Raw genomic sequence first — 22,422 nt, forward strand, 5'->3', positions numbered from 1 at the left:
CATGTCCAGGTGAGACCCGAACCACTTGTCCAACAGGTCCCACTGAAACACCCTGGCATGGAACCTGTCATACTGAATGGCCTCGTAGGCCGCCACCATCTTCCCCAGCAACCGAGTGCATTGAAGAATCGACACCTTTTCCACTGGAAGAAAGACTCTCTGTAATTCTGTATCCAGAATCATACCCAGGAACGACAGCCGTGTTGTAGGAGCCAATTGTGATTTTGGCAAGTTTAGGAGCCAACCGTGTTGTTGCAGAATTGTCAGAGAGAGCGCAACGTTTTTTAGCTGTTGCTCCTTGGATCTGGCCTTTATGAGGAGATCGTCCAAGTATGGGATAATTGTGATTCCCTGCTTGCGAAGGAGAACCATCATTTCCGCCATAACCTTGGTGAAAATTCTCGGAGCCGTAGACAGACTAAACGGCAACGTCTGAAATTGGTAATGACAATCCTGAACTGCAAACCTCAGGTAAGCCTGATGTGGAGGATATATAGGAACGTGTAAGTAGGCATCCTTTATGTCTAGCGACACCATAAAATCCGCTTCCTCCAGACTGGAGATCACTGCTCGGAGAGATTCCATCTTGAATTTGAATTTTTTTTTAGAAAGAAATTGAGGGATTTTAGGTTCAGAATTGGTCTGACTGAGCCATCCGGCTTTGGTACCACAAACAGACTCGAGTAAAAAGCCTCCCCCCATTGCGACGGGGGTACCGTGACAATGACTTGATTTTGACACAGCTTTAATATCGCAGCGCATACCACCTCCCTTTCTGGAAGAGAAGTTGGCAAGTCCGATTTGAAAAATCGGTGAGGGGGCACGTCTTGAAGCTCTAATTTGTACCCTTGGGTCACTATTTGTAATATCCAAGGATCCAGGGCCGAGCAAGCCCAGACCTGAGTGAAGAGTTTGAGACATGCCCCCACTGGTGCTGACTCCCACAGAGTAGCCCCAGCGTCATGCGGTGGATTTGCTAGAAGCCGGGAAGGACTTTTGTTCTTGGGAACTTGCCACAGCCTGTGACCTTTTTCCCTTTCCTCTTCCTCTCGCAGCAAGGAAGGAGGATCCTTGTCCTTTTTTGTATTTATTGAGCCGAACGGACTGCATCTTTTAGTGGGGCGTTTTTTTATACAATGTTGAGTACTGCACCTCAGGTAAAGCACAGTAGATGGCCGAGCGGAGCTGCAGGGGGCATTTGGAAACTGCAGGCAATGGCAGGGGAGGCGGGCACCGGCTGCGGCAAGATCTGCAGGATCTCATCAGCAGTGGCGGCAGCGGCTGGGGTTGAGGCAGGCACTGGCGGGAGCTACGGGACCATGGCAGTGGGGTAATTTTGATCCTACAGTATTCATTTCCACTCATTTCCAGCCTATTCTGAACACCTCACAATATTGTTTTTAGGCCAAAACGTTGCACCGAGTTAGCTTTATGACTGAGCTAAGTGACACAAGTGTGCGGCACAAACACCTGGCCCATCTAGGAGTGGCACTGCAGTGGCAGACAGTATGGTATATTTAAAAAATAGACCCCAAACAGCACATGATGCAAAGAAGAAAAAGGGATGCAATGAGGTAGCTGTATGACCAAGCTAAGTGACACAATTGTGCGGCACAAACAACATGGGACGTGCTGGAATTTGCCCAGATGTAATACACGCACAATATTGGTGGCACAGGAGAGCGTACCCCTAAACCACACACACGGCAAAGCCTGTAAAATTAATTTGTATAATAATAAACCTTTTATTTGGAGCTATTATAATAATATGTAGCACAGGCAAGCGTACCCCTACACCACAAAGGGCAAACACTGTAAAAATGATTTGGATAATAATATAAGTAATGTATTTTATTTGGAGTAAATGATATACAGCACAGGACACCACCACTGGACTTATGGCAGCACAAGACACCACCACTGGACTGTTGCAGCACAAGACAGCACCACTGGACTGGACTTATAGGGCAGTACCCCTGGACTTATACGGCTGTACCCCTGGAGTTGTACGGCAGTGTCAGACAGGATGGCACTTTAAAAAACTAGTCCCCAAACAGCACATGCTGCAAAGAATGAAAAAAAGGTGCAAGATGGAATTGTCCTTGTGCCCTCCCACCCACCCTTATGTTGTATAAACAGGACATGCACACTTTAACAAACCAATCATTTTAGCGACAGGGTCTGCCACACGACTGTGGCTGAAATGACTGGTTTGTTTGGTCCCCACCAAAAAAGAAGAAATCAATCTCTCCTTGCACAAACTGTCTCTACAGAGGCAAGATGTCGACCCCATCCTCCGATTCCTCACCCCTTTCAGTGTGTACATCCTCATCCTCACAGAGTATTAATTTGTCCCCACTGGAATCCACCATCACAGGTCCCTGTGTACTTTCTGGAGGCAATTGCTGATAAAGGTCTTCTTGGAGGAATTTATAATTCATTTTGATGAACATCATCTTCTCCACATTTTCTGGGAGTAACCTCCTACGCCGATCACTGACAAGGTGACCGGCTGCACTAAACACTCTTTTGGAGTACACACTGGAGGGGGGGCAACTTAGGTAAAATAAAGCCAGTTTGTGCAAGGGCATCCAAATTGCTTCTTTTTCCTGCCAGTATACATATGGACTGTCAGACATGCCTACTTGAATGCTGTCACTCATATAATCCTTCACCATTCTTTCAATGGTGACAGAACCATGGCCCTCATTCCGAGTTGTTCGCTCGCTAGCTGCTTTTAGCAGCATTGCACACGCTAAGCCGCCGCCTACTGGGAGTGAATCTTAGCTTTGCAGAATTGCGAACGAAAGATTTGCATAATTGCGAATAGAAATTTATTTGCAGTTTCTGAGTAGCTCGGGACTTACTCTGCCACTGCGATCAGTTCAGTCAGTTTCGTTCCTGGTTTGACGTCACAAACACACCCAGCGTTCGCCCAGACACTCCCCCATTTCTCCAGCCACTCCTGCGTTTTTCCCAGAAACGGCAGCGTTTTTCCGCACACACCCATAAAACGTCCAGTTTCCGCCCAGAAACACCCACTTCCTGTCAATCACACTCCGATCACCAGAACGATGAAAAATCCTCGTTATGCCGTGAGTAAAATACCTAACTTTTGTGTAAAATAACTAAGCGCATGCGCTCTGCGAACCTTGCGCATGCGCAGTAAGCGACTAATCGCAATATAGCGAAACTCGGCAATGAGCGAACAACTCGGAATGAGGGCCCATATGCAGTGACAGTAGACATGTCAGTAATCATTGGCAGGTCCTTCAGTCCGGACCAGATGTCAGCACTCGCTCCTGACTGCCCTGCATCACCACCAGCGGGTGGGCTAGGAAATCTTATCCTTTTCCACGCAGCTCCAGTTGCGGGAGAAAATGAAGGAGGAGCTATTGACGGGTCACGTTCTGCTTGACTTGACAATTGTCTCACCAGCAGGACTTTGAACCTCTGCAGACTTGTGTCTACTGGAAAGAGAGATACAACTAAGGCTTTAAAACTAGAGATGTGCACCGGAAATTTTTCGGGTTTTGTGTTTTGGTTTTGGATTCGGTTCCGCGGCCGTGTTTTGGGTTCGAACGCGTTTTGGCAAAACCTCACCGAATTTTTTTTGGCGGATTCGGGTGTGTTTTTGATTCGGGTGTTTTTTTCAAAAAACCCTAAAAAACAACTTAAATCATAGAATTTGGGGGTCATTTTGATCCCAAAGTATTATTAACCTCAAAAACCATAATTTCCACTCATTTTCAGTCTATTCTTAACACCTCACACCTCACAATATTATTTTTAGTCCTAAAATTTGCACCGAGGTCGCTGGATGACTAAGCTAAGCGACCCAAGTGGCCGACACAAACACCTGGCCCATCTAGGAGTGGCACTGCAGTGTCACGCAGGATGGCCCTTCCAAAAAACACTCCCCAAACAGCACATGACGCAAAGAAAAAAAGAGGCGCAATGAGGTAGCTGTGTGACTAAGCTCAACGACCCAAGTGGCCGACACAAATACCTGGCCCATCTAGGAGTGGCACTGCAGTGTCACGCAGGATGGCCCTTCCTAAAAACACTCCCCAAACAGCACATGACGCAAAGAAAAAAAGAGGCGCAATGAGGTAGCTGTGTGACTAAGCTCAACGACCCAAGTGGCCGACACAAACACCTGGCCCATCTAGGAGTGGCACTGCAGTGTCACGCAGGATGGCCCTTCCAAAAAACACTCCCCAAACAGCACATGACGCAAAGAAAAAAAGAGGCGCAATGAGGTAGCTGTGTGACTAAGCTCAGCGACCCAAGTGGCCGACACAAACACCTGGCCCATCTAGGAGTGGCACTGCAGTGTCACGCAGGATGGCCCTTCCAAAAAACACTCCCCAAACAGCACATGATGCAAAGAAAAAAAGAGGCGCAATGAGGTAGCTGTGTGACTAAGCTCAACGACCCAAGTGGCCGACACAAACACCTGGCCCATCTAGGAGTGGCACTGCAGTGTCACGCAGGCTGGCCCTTCAAAAAACTACTCCCCAAACAGCACATGACGCAAAGAAAAAAAGAGGCGCAATGAGGTAGCTGTGTGAGTAAACTAAGCGACCCTAGTGGCCGACACAAACACCTGGCCCATCTCGGAGTGGCACTGCAGTGTCACGCAGGATGGCCCTTCAAAAAACACTCCCCAAACAGCACATGACGCAAAGTAGAAAAAAAAGAGGCGCAATGAGGTAGCTGTGTGAGTAAGCTAAGCGACCCTAGTGGCCGACACAAACACCTGGCCCATCTAGGAGTGGCACTGCAGTGTCACGCAGGATGGCCCTTCAAAAAAATACTCCCCAAACAGCACATGACGCAAAGAAAAATGAAAGAAAAAAGAGGTGCAAGATGGAATTGTCCTTGGGCCCTCCCACCCACCCTTATGTTGTATAAACAGGACATGCACACTTTAACCAACCCATCATGTGACAGGGTCTGCCACACGACTGTGACTGAAATGACGGGTTGGTTTGGACCCCCACCAAAAAAGAAGCAATTAATCTCTCCTTGCACAAACTGGCTCTACAGAGGCAAGATGTCCACCTCATCATCATCCTCCGATATATCACCGTGTACATCCTCCTCCTCACAGATTATCAATTCGTCCCCATCTGGAATCCACCATCTCAGCTCCCTGTGTACTACTTTGTGGAGGCAATTGCTGCTGGTCAATGTCTCCACGGAGGAATTGATTATAATTCATTTTAATGAACATCATCTTCTCCACATTTTCTGGATGTAACCTCGTACGCCGATTGCTGACAAGGTGAGCGGCGGCACTAAACACTCTTTCGGAGTACACACTTGTGGGAGGGCAACTTAGGTAGAATAAAGCCAGTTTGTGCAAGGGCCTCCAAATTGCCTCTTTTTCCTGCCAGTATAAGTACGGAATGTCTGACGTGCCTACTTGGATGCGGTCACTCATATAATCCTCCACCATTCTTTCAATGGGGAGAGAATCATATGCAGTGACAGTAGACGACATGTCCGTAATCGTTGTCAGGTCCTTCAGTCCGGACCAGATGTCAGCATCAGCAGTCGCTCCAGACTGCCCTGCATCACCGCCAGCGGGTGGGCTCGGAATTCTGAGCCTTTTCCTCGCACCCCCAGTTGCGGGAGAATGTGAAGGAGGAGATGTTGACAGGTCGCGTTCCGCTTGACTTGACAATTTTGTCACCAGCAGTTCTTTGAACCCCAGCAGACTTGTGTCTGCCGGAAAGAGAGATCCAAGGTAGGTTTTAAATCTAGGATCGAGCACGGTGGCCAAAATGTAGTGCTCTGATTTCAACAGATTGACCACCCGTGAATCCTTGTTAAGCGAATTAAGGGCTCCATCCACAAGTCCCACATGCCTAGCAGAATCGCTCTGTGTTAGCTCCTCCTTCAATGTCTCCAGCTTCTTCTGCAAAAGCCTGATGAGGGGAATGACCTGACTCAGGCTGGCAGTGTCTGAACTGACTTCACGTGTGGCAAGTTCAAAAGGTTGCAGAACCTTGCACAACGTTGAAATCATTCTCCACTGCGCTTGAGACAGGTGCATTCCACCTCCTATATCGTGCTCAGTTGTATAGGCTTGAATGGCTTTTTGCTGCTCCTCCAACCTCTGAAGCATATAGAGGGTTGAATTCCACCTCGTTACCACTTCTTGCTTCAGATGATGGCAGGGCAGGTTCAGGCGTTTTTGGTGGTGCTCCAGTCTTCTGTACGTGGTGCCTGTACGCCGAAAGTGTCCCGCAATTCTTCTGGCCACCGACAGCATCTCTTGCACGCCCCTCTCGTTTTTTAAATAATTCTGCACCACCAAATTCAAGGTATGTGCAAAACATGGGACGTGCTGGAATTTGCCCATATTTAATGCACACACAATATTGCTGGCGTTGTCCGATGCCACAAATCCACAGGAGAGTCCAATTGGGGTAAGCCATTCTGCGATGATCTTCCTCAGTTGCCGTAAGAGGTTTTTAGCTGTGTGCGTATTCTGGAAAGCGGTGATACAAAGCGTAGCCTGCCTAGGAAAGAGTTGGCGTTTGCGAGATGCTGCTACTGGTGCCGCCGCTGCTGTTCTTGCGGCGGGAGTCCATACATCTACCCAGTGGGCTGTCACAGTTATATAGTCCTGAGCCTTCCCTGCTCCACTTGTCCACATGTCCGTGGTTAAGTGGACATAGGGTACAACTGCATTTTTTAGGACACTGGTGAGTCTTTTTCTGAGGTCTGTGTACATTTTCGGTATCGCCTGCCTAGAGAAATGGAACCTAGATGGTATTTGGTACCGGGGACACAGTACCTCCAACAAGTCTCTAGTTGCCTCTGCAGTAATGATGGATACCGGAACCACGTTTCTCACCGCCCAGGATGCCAAGGCCTCAGTTATCCGCTTTGCAGCAGGATGACTGCTGTGATATTTCATCTTCCTCGCAAAGGACTGTTGGACAGTCAATTGCTTGGTGGAAGTAGTAAAAGTGGGCTTACGACTTCCCCTCTGGGATGACCATCGACTCCCAGCAGCAACAACAGCAGCGCCAGCAGCAGTAGGCGTTACACGCAAGGATGCATCGGAGGAATCCCAGGCAGGAGAGGACTCGTCATAATTGCCAGTGACATGGCCTGCAGGACTATTGGCATTCCTGGGGAAGGAGGAAATTGACACTGAGGGAGTTGGTGGGGTGGTTTGCGTGAGCTTGGTTACAAGAGGAAGGGATTTACTGGTCAGTGGACTGCTTCCGCTGTCGCCCAAAGTTTTTGAACTTGTCACTGACTTATGATGAATGCGCTGCAGGTGACGTATAAGGGAGGATGTTCCGAGGTGGTTAACGTCCTTACCCCTACTTATTACAGCTTGACAAAGGCAACACACGGCTTGACAAATGTTGTCCGCATTTCTGTTGAAATACTTCCACACCGAAGAGCTGATTTTTTGGGTATTTTCACCAGGCATGTCAATGGCCATATTCCTCCCACGGACAACAGGTGTCTCCCCGGGTGCCTGACTTAAACAAACCACCTCACCATCAGAATCCTCCTTGTCAATTTCCTCCCCAGCGCAAGCAACACCCATATCCTCCTCATCCTGGTGTACTTCAACACTGACATCTTCAATCTGACTATCAGGAACTGGACTGCGGGTGCTCCTTCCAGCACTTGCAGGGGGCGTGCAAATAGTGGAAGGCGCATGCTCTTCACGTCCAGTGTTGGGAAGGTCAGGCATCGCAACCGACACAATTGGACTCTCCTTGTGGATTTGGGATTTCGAAGAACGCACAGTTCTTTGCTGTGCTTTTGCCAGCTTGAGTCTTTTCATTTTTCTAGCGAGAGGCTGAGTGCTTCCATCCTCATGTGAAGCTGAACCACTAGCCATGAACATAGGCCAGGGCCTCAGCCGTTCCTTGCCACTCCGTGTGGTAAATGGCATATTGGCAAGTTTACGCTTCTCCTCCGACAATTTTATTTTAGATTTTTGAGTCCTTTTTTTACTGATATTTGGTGTTTTGGATTTTACATGCTCTGTACTATGACATTGGGCATCGGCCTTGGCAGACGACGTTGATGGAATTTCATCGTCTCGGCCATGACTAGTGGCAGCAGCTTCAGCACGAGGTGGAAGTGGATCTTGATCTTTCCCTATTTTTGGAACCTCAACATTTTTGTTCTCCATATTTTAATAGGCACAACTAAAAGGCACCTCAGGTAAACAATGGAGATGGATGGATACTAGTATACTTATGGATGACAAGCGACTGCCGACACAGAGGTAGCTACAGCCGTGGACTACCGTACTGTGTCTGCTGCTAATATAGACTGGATTATAATGAGATAAAATTAAAATATATATATATATATCACACTAGTACTGCAGCCGGACAGGTATATATTATGTAATGACGGACCTGCTGGACACTGTCTGTCAGCACTGCAGACTCCTAAAGTAAGCTACTAGTATCAAGAAGATAGAAAAAAAAAAAAAACACGGGTAGGTGGTATACAATTATGGATGGACGAGCGACTGCCGACACAGAGGTAGCTACAGCCGTGGACTACCGTACTGTGTCTGCTGCTAATATAGACTGGATGATAATGAGATAAAATTAAAATATATATATATCACACTAGTACTGCAGCCGGACAGGTATATATTATGTAATGACGGACCTGCTGGACACTGTCTGCAGAATGCGTTTATAAAAACACCACACGACGAGTGTTTAACTTTTTCAGGCAGACAATCACAATATACTGGTGGTCAGCAGACAATCACAATATACTGGTGGTCAGTGGTCACTGGTCAGTCACACTGGCAGTGGCACTCTGGCAGCAAAAGTGTGCACTGTACTTAAAATATGTACTCCTGCTATAACTTCTCCCTAGTCTCCCCCACAATTAAGCTGTGTGAGCAGTGAGCACTCAGCACAGTCAGATAATGATATACAGTATTACATATGATGCAGCACACTGGGCTGAGCACAGATATGGTATGTGACTGTGTCACACTGTGTATCGTTTTTTTTCAGGCAGAGAACGGATTAATTAAACTGGTGGTGGTCACTGGTCACTGGTCACACTATCAGCAAGTAGTACTCCGTCCTAAGCAGACAATCACAATATACTGGTGGTCAGTGTGGTCACTGGTCAGTCACACTGGCAGTGTGGCACTCTGGCAGCAAAAGTGTGCACTGTACTTAAAATATATTATTTATGTACTCCTGCTCTAACTGCTCCCCAGTCTCCCCCACAATTAAGCTGTGTGAGCAGTGAGCACTCAGCACAGTCAGATATACAGTATTACATATGATGATGCAGCACACTGAGGCTTAGCACAGATATGGTATGTGACTGTGTCACACTGTGTATCGTTTTTTTTCAGGCAGAGAACGGATTAATTAAACTGGTGGTCAATGGTCACTGGTCACACTATCAGCAAGTAGTAGTACTCCAGTCCTAATATGCTCCCCAAAATTAGTAAATAGTGTCTCTAACTCTCTACTCTCTTCTCTATAAACGGAGAGGACGCCAGCCACGTCCTCTCCCTATCAATCTCAATGCACGTGTGAAAATGGCGGCGACGCGCGGCTCCTTATATAGAATCCGAGTCTCGCGATAGAATCCGAGCCTCGCGAGAATCCGACAGCGGGATGATGACGTTCGGGCGCGCTCGGGTTAACCGAGCAAGGCGGGAGGATCCGAGCCTGCTCGGCCCCGTGTAAAAAAAGCTGAAGTTCGGCGGGTTCGGATTCCGAGAAACCGAACCCGCTCATCACTATTTAAAACTAGGATCGAGCACGGTGGCCAAAATGTAGTGCTCTGATTTCAACAGATTGACCACCCTTGAATCCTGGCAAAGCGAGTGAATGGCTCCATCCATAAAACCCACATAATTTGCTCCTCCTTCAATTTCTCCAGCTGCTTCTGCAAAAGCCTGATGAGGGGAATGACCTGACTCAAGCTTGCACTGTCTGAACTGACTTCACGTATGGCAAGTTTGAAGGGTTGGAGAACCTTGTACAAGATGGAAATCATTCTCCACTGTGCTTGAGCCAGGTGTATTCCCCCTCCTTTGCCTACATCGTAGGTGGATGCATAGGCTTAAATGGCCTTTTGCTGGTCCTCCATCCTCTGAAGCATATAGAGTGTTGAATTCCACCTTGTTACCACCTCTTGCTTCAGTTGATGGCAGCGCAGGTTCAGAAGTGTTTGCTGGCACTCCAGTCTTTGGCACGCGGAGGCTGAATGCCGAAAGCGGCCCGCAATTTTTTGAGACACCGACAGCATCTCCTGCACGCCCCTGTCAATTTTCAAAAAATTCTGCACCACCAAATTAATTGTATGTGCAAAACATGGAATGTACTGCAATTTGCCCAGATGTAATGCATGCACAATATTGGTGGCACTGTCCGATATCACAAATCCCCAGGAGAGTCTAAGTGGGGTAAGCCATTGTGCGATGATGTCCCTCAGTTTCCATAAGAGGTTGTCAGCGGTGTGCCTCTTACGGAAACCGGTGATACATAGCGTAGCCTGCCTATGATCGAGCCCGCCTACTGCTACTGGTGCCGCTGCTGTTGTTACTGCGGAAGGCAATACATCTACCCAGTGGGCTGTCACAGTCATGTAGTCCTTATTTTGCCCTGTTCCACTTGTCCACATGTCCGTGGTTATGTGGACAGTGGGTACAACTGCATTTTTTAGGACACCGAGGACACTTTTTCTGACATCTGTGTACATTCTTGGTATCGCCTGCCTAGTGAAGTTGAACCTAGATGGGATTTGGTACCGGGGACACACTACCTCCATCAATTCTCTAAGTCCCACTGAACTAATGGCGGATATCGGACGTACGTCTAACACCAACATAGCTGTCAAGGCCTCAGTTATCCGCTTTGCAAGAGGAGGACTGCTGTCATGTTTCATCTTCCTCACAAAGGACTGTTGGACAGTCAATTGCATACTGGAAGTAGTACAAGTGGTCTTCCAACTTCCCCGCTTGGATGACAATCGACTCCCAGCAGCAATAACAGCAGCGGCAGCAACAGCAGCAGTAGGCATACCACTCAATGATCCTCCGGAGAAATCCCGGTTAGGAGAGGACTCCTCAGTTTTGCCAGTGACATGGCCTGCAAGCCTACTGATGTCCCTACTGAAGGGGAAGATGATGTTGAGTGAGTTGGTGGTGTGGCTTGAAGGAGCTTGGGTACAAGAGGAAGAAGGGATTTAGGTGTCAGTGGACTGCTTACACTCTTACCCAAAGTTTCACAACTTGACACTGACATCTGATGAATGCGCAGCAGGTGACGTGTAAGGGAGGATGTTCCTACGTGGTTAACATCCTTACCCCTACTTATTACAGATTGACAGAGGCAACACATGGCTTGACACCTGTTGTCCGGATTTGTGGTGAAATAATTCCACACCGAAGAGGTGGCTTTTTTGATATTTTGCCCAGGCATCACAATGGGCTTATTCATCCCACGGACAACAGGTGCCTTCCCCGGTGCCTGATTTAAACAAACCACATCACCATCAGAATCCTCATCGTCAACTTCCTCCTCAGCACCAGCAACACCCATATCCTCATCCTGGTGTACTTCAACAGTGACATCTTCAATTTGAATATCAGAAACTGGACTGTGGGTGCTACTTCCAGCACTTGCAGAGGGCGTGCAAATGGTGGAAGGAGCCACCTCTTCCCATCCAGTGTTGGGAAGATCAGGCATCGCAACCGCCGACACACTTGGACTCTCCTTGGGGATTTGTGATACCATCTTAGAACGCACAGTTCTTTGCTCTGCTTTTTCCAGCGTAACTCTTTTAATTTTTCTAGTGGAAGGATGAGGGCTTCCATCGTCATGTGAAGCTGAACCACTAGTCATGAACATAGGCCAGGGCCTTAGCCGTTCCTTGCCACTCCGTGTCGTAAATGTCAAATTGGCAAGTTTATGTTTCTTCTCAGACCATTTCAATTTATTTTTTGTGGTCTTTTTACTCAACTTTGGCTTTTTGGATTTTACATGCCCTCTACTATCACATTGAGCCTTGGCAGACGACGTTGATGGCATTTCATCATCTATGTTATGACTAGTGGCAGTAGCTTCAGCACTAGGAGGAAGTGGTTCTTGATCTTTCCCTATTTTATCCTCCAAATTTTTGCTCTCCATTATTTTTTGGGAGTTATATAACACAATGGGGGTCATTCCGAGTTGATCGCACATAGCAACTTTTTGCTGCTCATGCGATCAACCTGGCGCCACCTGTGGGGGAGTGTATTTTAGCATAGCAGGGCTACGAACGCTTGTGCAGCCCTGCTATGCTAAAAAAGTTTCAAGTAAAACAAGACCAGGGCTGCAGTTACTCACTCAGTGCGACGGATCCAGCGATGAAGGTCCCAGTCCTGACGTCAGACATCCGCGTTGGACTCACCACGCCCGGAGTATCCTTCCCGGAACGCCTCCCATCTGTCCGTCTTCTTATGATCGCCGCTGGACATATATGGACACATGGACACCACCACTGGAGTGATGCAGGACAACACAGCACCACTGCAATGGACTGGACATATACAGCAGCACTGGACATATGGCAGCAGAGGACATCACCACTGTGACTGAACTGATGCAGCACAAGACACTACCACTGTACTGATGCAGGACAACACAGCACTACTGCAATGGACTGGACTTATTCAGCAGCACTGGACAACTTTTTGCTGCTCATGCGATCAACCTGGCGCCACCTGTGGGGGAGTGTATTTTAGCATAGCAGGGCTACGAACGCTTGTGCAGCCCTGCTATGCTAAAAAAGTTTCAAGTAAAACAAGACCAGGGCTGCAGTTACTCACTCAGTGCGACGGATCCAGCGATGAAGGTCCCAGTCCTGACGTCAGACATCCGCGTTGGACTCACCACGCCCGGAGTATCCTTCCCGGAACGCCTCCCATCTGTCCGTCTTCTTATGATCGCCGCTGGACATATATGGACACATGGACACCACCACTGGAGTGATGCAGGACAACACAGCACCACTGCAATGGACTGGACATATACAGCAGCACTGAACATATGGCAGCAGAGGACATCACCACTGTGACTGAACTGATGCAGCACAAGACACTACCACTGTACTGATGCAGGACAACACAGCACTACTGCAATGGACTGGACTTATTCAGCAGCACTGGACAACTTTTTGCTGCTCATGCGATCAACCTGGCGCCACCTGTGGGGGAGTGTATTTTAGCATAGCAGGGCTACGAACGCTTGTGCAGCCCTGCTATGCTAAAAAAGTTTCAAGTAAAACAAGACCAGGGCTGCAGTTACTCACTCAGTGCGACGGATCCAGCGATGAAGGTCCCAGTCCTGACGTCAGACATCCGCGTTGGACTCACCACGCCCGGAGTATCCTTCCCGGAACGCCTCCCATCTGTCCGTCTTCTTATGATCGCCGCTGGACATATATGGACACATGGACACCACCACTGGAGTGATGCAGGACAACACAGCACCACTGCAATGGACTGGACATATACAGCAGCACTGGACATATGGCAGCAGAGGACATCACCACTGTGACTGAACTGATGCAGCACAAGACACTACCACTGTACTGATGCAGGACAACACAGCACTACTGCAATGGACTGGACTTATTCAGCAGCACTGGACATATGGCAGCAGAGGACACCACCAATGTGACTGGACTGATGCAGCACAATACACCACCACTGAACTGATGCAGCACAACACTGCACCACTGGACTGGACTTATACATCAGCACTGGACATATGGCAGCAGAGGACACCACCACTGTGACTGGACTGATGCAGCACAATACACCACCACTGAACTGATGCATCACAACACAGCACCACTGGACTGGACTTATACAGCAGCACTGGACATATGGCAGCAGAGGACACCACCATTGTGAGTGTGACTGGACTGATGCAGCACAAGACACTAACATTGTACTGATGCAGGACACTGAGGATGGAGACATGTACTCTCACTACACTCTCTAATACCGGAGTGAAAATGGCGGCGATGCGCAGCTCCTTATATGGAATCCAAACCCTGCGAGAATCCGACAGCAAGATGATGACGTTTGGCCTCTTTCTGGTTTCCGAGTCAGGCAGGAAAACCCGAGTCTGACTCGGATTCGGGCTCGGGTAGTGAAGTTCGGGGGGGTTCAGTTCTCAGGGAACCGAACTCACTCATTTCTAGTTTCTTATAGTACTCAAAGGTTAAATGCTGGCGTACTACTCTCATGATATTTGAGATAAATGCACTCCTAGCTGGGTTTCTTTAATCCCACTAGGGGCTGACATATTGCCCTCACCATTCAATGTTGGCTTATAAAAATGGTATCCGGACTCCAGGTCAACACCATTTAGGTAGACATGAACAAGGACGACATGGAAAAAGGTCGACATGAGTTTTCACTTTTTTTTTCTTTTTTTTGAACTTTTTCATACTTTACAATCCACATGGACTACAATTGTGAACGGTAACCTGTGCAATCGCAGCAAGGACACGGTGCACTAATTGGGGTTCCCCATCCCTTTACGAAGAAAACGACACCAAAAACAGTAAAAAAAACTCATGTTGACCTTTTTCCATGTCGACCTTGTTCATGTCGACATTTTGTCAGCGTCGACCTATTTCTGATGTCGACCTACTGTGTGTCGACCAATTGATGCCGACCTAAGTGGTGTCGACCTTAAGTCCCAGACCCTATAAAAATTAAGACCAGAAAAAAAGTGGGTATGTAATCCAGTATATATTTATGAAAAATGTTTTATTTCTATAAAATATCCCAAAGTTGGGGCATAAAACAAATGCATAAAAGTATATACACAGGAACAGATAACGAGTGAGGCAAAAAAAATCCACATGCAAAAATATGGAACCCGGACCATATAAATGGCATGAATGGAAGACCTCTTGTAATTCAGTAAATCCTTCACAGTAAAAAATAGAAAAAACTATGCGCTCAGGTGAATAGCACTGCACTAGGTTGTCAGCAGCCTCTTGAAGAAGGGAATTGCCAATCCCTTAAAACGAAAACTATCAAACAAATAGCAAGTGGCGCTAGACAACCAGAGTATAATAAAACATTTATTTTCTAAAATGCATGTAGAAATTACAACAACCTCCCGGGGGTAATATATCTTAAAACATCACAATGTCTGAACAAACACTAAATAGGTCCAATAAGTAACATATAATTAGTATATCATAACACCTGGAAGTTGAACAGCCTTTTATGGATTATATATGTGCACACTGATATTGCTAATTGATGAAACGAAAGTCACTAGCATCTGTATTCTAATAGCCAGTTGCAAAAAACATAGGTTCATAAGAATGAGTAGCTGTTGCAAAAAAGAAACAAATGTATGTTAATAGCTGTATGCACACAGTTACCACTGGGCAGGAGCTCCTTCAATCTCTGCTCCCTGGTGTTGTCCCACTGTCCGGATGGAGACACTCACCAGGACCTCAGTGGGCAATCTGGAAGCCGCGCCGTGCGGGATGTCTAAAAGCGCTGTCCTAGCCCTGTCCACACCGGCTCCGGTACCTCCGTATTATGCAGACGGGGGCTAGTAGCTGGTAAATCCGGAGTTAAGTAAGGATAGCGTTCCTGGTGTGTATGACCCACAATGAGCCTTTCCTCTAGTGGGCGGGCGTCCGACAGGAGCTCCATTCGCCGGTCTGCGCCGGGCTTGGAGAAACGGTACTCGTAGCTTCCACCATTCAGCTTAGAGTATGCGGTCTGGCTGCAAAGATGAAAAGATGCAGTGCAGGTCTCTCCAACCGCAGTAGTGGACAGTTGATCTCAGTGAGCAAGATGAATCGCTGTTTAGGTGTAAAGCTTCCTGTAGCTTTGGGGTGTAAATCCTTGTAATAGGAAGCCTGTATCCTTGCTAGTGACTTTCGTTTCATCAATTAGCAATATCAGTGTGCACATATATAATCCATAAAAGGCTGTTCAACTTCCAGGTGTTATGATATACTAATTATATGTTACTTATTGGACCTATTTAGTGTTTGTTCAGACATTGTGATGTTTTAAGATATATTACCCCCGGGAGGTTGTTGTAATTTCTACATGCATTTTAGAAAATAAATGTTTTATTATACTCTGGTTGTCTAGCGCCACTTGCTATTTGTTTGATAAATCCTTCACAGTGCCTGCAGTAGTGTTGACACATGTTAGCTCAGTGGGAGCTTTGGATTCAGATAATATATGTATTCATTTATTAAGGCCTGTCTTGTCTCCATCATGTGCAGTGGGAGCTGGGGCACGTACCACTGCAGTGATGGGAAAGACCATAGAGGACAGAGGAGGACCTCTATGGGGGCACTGGAAATGAGGTAAGTATTCAGCGATATGACTGAACTGGCAATCTGGCATTTATGGCAAATGCCAGAAGGGCTGATGGCCAGATGGACTGGTTTGGCCTCCTGAAAGCCTGACACTATGGCACTATGCTTGGCTGGTACTGTATGCTTAGACGTGCTACATGGCCACACCCCCATGATACATACCATAACCCTTTTGTCCATGCACAATGTAAGAATGTTGGGGCTGATTCTTGCCAATAGTCCATTCCTGTCCAGTAGGGAGGTGGCAGAGCAGGGGTGGAATGAGGGAGAGCAGGAGGTGGACCAAGGTGATCTGGCATAAGTTGGATTCCTTTACTAGTACAACATACATCCATCAGGCATAACATTAAAACCACCCGTCTAATATTGGGTAAATCCCCCTTGTACTGCCAAAACAGCTCTGACCTGTTGAGGCATGGGCTCCACAAGATCTTTGTGGTATCTGGCATCAAGCTTTTTATCAGTAGATCCTTTAAGTCCTGTAAGATGCAAGGTGGGGCCTTCATGGCTCAGATTTGTGTTTTCCTGCATATACAGTACCACAGATGCTTAATCGTATTGAGATCTGGGCAATTTGGAGTCAACACCTTAAACTAATTTTCATGCTCCTCATACCTTTCCTGAACAAGTTTTGCAGTGTGGCATTACCCTGTTGAATACCATTGCCATGAAGGGATGTACTCGGTCTGCAACAATTTTTAGGTAGGTGATACATGTCAAAGTGACATCCAAATGAATGCCAGGACCCAAGGTTTCCAAGCAGAACATTGCAAAGAGCATCACACTGCCTCTGCCAGCTTGCCTTCTTCCCATGGTGCATCCTGGTGCCATCTCTTCCCCAGGTAAACACTGCACATGCACTTGGCAGTCCACATGATGTAAATGAAAACGTGATTCATCACCATGACACCTTTTGCTATTGCTCCATGGTCCAGTTTTGACGCTCACATGCCCATTGCAAGCCCTTTTAGCGGTGGACAGGGGTCAGCATGGGCACTCTGAGTGGTATGCCGCAATGCAGCCTCATACGCAGCAACCTGCAATGCACTGGCCATTCTGACAACTTCTATCATAGACAACATTAACTTTTTAAGCAATTTGTGCTACAGCATCTCTTGGGTGCCCATGGCATTTAATAAAATTGCATAATAAAAACCCCCGGCAGCCACTACATTTCTTTAAAAGCCCCTCATTTAAATAACCTCCACAGCATTATGCCAATAGCACCTATTTTATTAATACCCTCAACATTTTATCACTAACTCTCCCACTACTTTACTTTCCCCACTACCTTAATAACGCCACCCCATTAAATGAATGTTCATCCACTTCTCTGCTAGGCTGATCAGCAGATCATTACTGTGGCCCTCATTCAGAGTTGATCGCTCGCTAGCTACTTTTAGCAGTCGTGCAAACGCATAGTTGCCGCCCACGGGGGAGTGTATTTTCGCTTTGCAAGTGTGTGAACGCGAGTGCAGCCGAGTGGGACGACAAAGTTTTTTGCCATTTCTGAGTAGCTCTGGACTTACTCAGCCCTTGCGATCACTTCAGTCTTTTTGGTCCCGGAATTGACGTAAGACAGCCGCCCTGCAAACACTTGGACACGCCTGCGTTTTTCCAAACAATCCCTGAAAACGGTCAGTTGACACCCATAAACGCCTTCTTCCTGTCAATCTCCTTGTGATCGGCTGTGCGAATGGATTCTTCGTTAAATCCATCGCCAAGCAATGATCCGCTTTGTACCCATACGATGCGTCTGCGCATTGCAGTGCATACGTATGCGCAATAGTAACCTGTTCGCTGCGCTGCGAAAAACGTCAGCGAGCGATCAACTCGGAATGACCCCCTGAGTCTGCTTCATCCATACTACGTGGGTATTGGATTGTCAGACTCAGCACCTTTTCCACATGTGCTGAGAGGTGGAAGAGGGGCCGGTCCCACGTGGAAATAAAGGAGTAAAAGGCTCAGTAGCGACAGAATAAAACAGGGATGACATACCATAAATCTAGACATGGGAGAGTATTCTTGATAAATTATTTGATTTTGTAAATTACGTTTCTTTTACTTATTCACTAAGAACTATTTAAGTGTAAACCTGAAACTGTGAATTTAAGGGACTAAGGGGTCTAATTACTAAGCCTTGGTGGACGGAGATAAAGTACCAGCCAATCAGCTCCTAACTGCCATGTCACAGGCTGGGTTTGAAAAATGGCAGTTGGGAGCGGATTGGCTGGTACGTTGCCTCCATCCACCTTATCTCCAGCGAAGGCTTAGTAAATAGACCTCGCAGTCTGTGCTTGTATAAACTGTCAGTGAGGACACAGCAGCACAAGACAGTTCTATTAGTTTGTGCTGCTGTTGCTGTTTCTGACAGTATTAAATTGGACTGTCAGGGGGGCGTGGCCTGGCTGTAACCCTGGGCAGACGTGCAGCAGCGGGCTCCAGCATATTTCGCCCCAATATCTGCTTCCCTGCTGTTCCCCCCGGATCTGACTGCCCCCCTGAGGCCTGCCTACGGTGGAGAGTGACCCGCCGTGCGGCCCCGGGCAGCGGCGTGCCCATACAGGCTTTTCCGGCAGTGCGGCCTACATCGCGCATTGAAGCCGGGGCCTTGAGTTTGGAGACGGCCCGGCGGGAGGCTCCGGGCCGGTGCGCGGCCGCGGTGGGACCCGTACAGCGCCCTGTAGACGTCCCTCAACCCCCCCACGACATGGAGACCCTCCCAGGACCCTCAGGTACCTCTCCATTACGGGGGAACCCCCCAGGAGCCTGCAAATCCCAGACGCAGCACTGTGTCTTCTTGCCTGTCCCTGCTGCGGCGGCCATTTTAAATCATATATAACAGCACACACTGGCTGCACAGAGACTGAGAGCTCCCTGGCTTGGGTTCTCTCACTGCAGTAAGCCAATTACACACCCAGTCCTGCTGCACTATATCAGCTGCATCCACCTTCAACTGCTCCCTGGGGTGCCTGGTGTTTAGGGGCATTTACTGACTGATACCTGTCAATTTGTCTCACAAAATACTCAGACCTACCCCCTGCAGCTCTAATGCCTTGAATTAGACCCTTGCCCCATGCCATGACCCCCTGAATCACCCGCATACAATGGGGTCTGGTGGCTGATGACATAGCCCGGGACACTCGTACCGCAACAGGGACTCTACAAGTCAGATATGGAGTGCTTCTGATCCACCTATGTGACTTTCCTCTGTTTTACTGTATATTATGGTGTATAACATCTGCTGATGGGGAAAACTAAGAGGGGAGGGAAATCATCTGCAGCTAAGAAATCTGATGACAAGTCCCTACAATCTAATTTGTTTCGCTATCTTCAACCGGACACTGAAAGTGAGGACACTCGTTCATTATCCTCTGTGTCTGGCTCCCCTGCTGCCATCGGAGGGATGGCGGGAGCCGACTCTTCACCGTTGGACAAGGGGCCTGAAGCCTCAATGGCGGATGTTTTGACCTACTTGCGTTCACTTCCTACTAAAAAGGATCTGCCTACCAAGAGAGACTTTCTGGATCTGGAACAAAAGATACGGGACACGGTCAAATCTGAGATCTCCGTACTTCAGGCTGATATCTCTCAAATATCCCACCGAGTTTCAGATATGGAAGACCACGTCGATGAAGTTTCCTCATTTCAACGGAAGCTCTGCGATACTTTTACTCTTCAGGCTCAGGAACTGAGGGCTCTCTGGCGTCGACAAGACGACCTTGACAACAGAGGTCGGAGAAACAACTTACGCGTCAGGGGGTTACCGGAAGATGTCCGGGGATTGCAGACGCCCTTACTAAGATCTTCAATGAGATCATTCATGCAAATCCGGACAACATCATACTGTTTGATAGGACTCATAGAGCACTACGCCCGAAAGGTCTTTCTTCTGAGGCTCCCAGAGATGTTATATGTCGTCTTCATTACTATCACGTTAAGGAGGAGATTCTTACTAAAGCCCGCAAACTAGATCGACTGGAATTTGATAAGAATGTGATTCAGATCTTTCCAGACCTGTCATGGTCTACGCTCCAGCAACGTCGATCTCTTAAGCCCCTGACAGAGGCTCTTAAAGAGAAGGGTATACGATTCCGATGGGGCTTTCCCTTTAATATTCAAGCCACATTTGAGGGAAGACAGGTTTTCTTGCACACGCCAGACGACTTGGATAGTTTTTGTTCTATACTGTCTATACCTAAGCCTGCCTTATCGGATTGGACACAATCTTATCACCGTTTTGATCCTCCGAAGCCTCCAGCCCCACGGGCGTCTTGGACCCCGGTCAGCAACAGGAAACGGGGTTCGACCCGGTCGCCCCCGAATAATGGCGAGGCTGGGACTTGATATATAACATGTCTCTTTCTCCTTGATATAAAGTTGTTTGATAAAGCTTAGCATTGAGCGGCTCTGATTGGTCCTTAGATGTCTGGTAGAGCCAATCTGGGAGTGCAGTGCTAGGTCATTGCTCTTCCTCCACACCAGAGAGTCTGCTTTAAAGTTTAGTCACTTAGTGATATCACCTTTGCATGCTTCCACCCCTTCCCTTTCCCCGACACTCCTGTTGATTGGATCTGTTGCGTTCTATTGCTTTCTATAAGATTTTATTCTATTTTTTATTTTCAATTGTTTAGATAGAGATGACTATCCCCACTGCGTTTACTACAAAATAGGGGGACCCTTGTATGTATAATAATGATGTCAGATGGTTGTTTTTGGAGTTTCCTTAGTTATACGCTGTGTTGCTCTTGTCCCGAGGTTGTGTTGTCTCTACTGTGCCCCAGTTGGGTCAGGCCGCCTGCCTGTTTTGGCTCTTAAGTCGTGGGTATGATCTCTCTACGACTTAAGGGCGGTGAAATCACCATTTTACAAGACGTAATATTATTGTCATATAGTTCTATGTTCTCTGTACTGGTCTTTCTTCTTGTGCTTTTCTCTTTCTTGCTCTTTCTCCCTTCCTCTTCTTTCTTGGTCTCTCCACCTATCTCCATTGCAGCCCGAGGTACCCAATACGATTGGACCCTGTACCTTCCTCGCATTTTCGGTAAGTCAATGTTACCTTTATTGTTCACTGTAGACAACCAATTCAGCTTTCCCAATGTCTTCTGACCTTAGGCTATGTTCCTTCAACGTGAAGGGGCTTAATATTCCTGAAAAGCGGTCCACTTTGCTACGGGAGTTATGGGCGGAGCGTATAGACATTGCTTTTCTCCAGGAGACCCATTTTAAAAGTCAAGCCTTCCCTAAATTAGGTAACTATCATATTCCCCAGGTTTTTTGTAACAATAACGCTGTCAATAAATCTCTGGGGGTAGCGATATTAGTGGCACGCCGGGTCCCGGTCACGGATACTTCTCACCTGATTCTGGAAGAAGGTCGGTGCCAGGTTGTTAAATGCACAATACACAACCAGGTCTATACTCTTGTTAATATATACGCTCCTAATAAACGCCAAAGACAGTTTTTCACCAAAATACTGCAACAACCGGACCCCTTTAAAGAAGGGCGTCTGATTGTGGGGGGCGACTTTAACTGGTCCTTAGACCCGGGGATAGACTGTTCCCCTTCCCTGACTAGACGGCTGACACGGGATCACCGTCGTGTGAGCCGACTTCTCCGTGCGTTCCAGTTGATGGAGTTATGGAGAACTCAACATCCGACGGTAAAGGATTACACCTTCTTTTCTCCTCCTCACAACATGTACTCACGCCCAGACTACTTCTTAGTTGAGCATAGGTTTTTACACTTATTCCCTTCAAGTGCAATTGGGCACATCACATGGTCAGACCATGCCCCCGGTATATATCTCTGTTTCACTTTCACCGGCCCCCACCGCACCATGGTCATGGAGGTTTAATAATTCCTTGACGCAAGATCCTTGTTTAAAGGCCAAACTCACCTCCGCCATCTCAGGCTATATTGCGACAAATGACACCCCAGACATTAGTGCAGTTACAATTTGGGAGGCACACAAATGTGTAGTTCGGGGAAGATGTATACAGCTTGGCTCTCAGCTCAAGA

Source organism: Pseudophryne corroboree, chromosome 5, assembly GCF_028390025.1.
Source record: "Pseudophryne corroboree isolate aPseCor3 chromosome 5, aPseCor3.hap2, whole genome shotgun sequence".
In the NCBI taxonomy this organism is placed as follows: Eukaryota; Metazoa; Chordata; class Amphibia; order Anura; family Myobatrachidae; genus Pseudophryne; species Pseudophryne corroboree.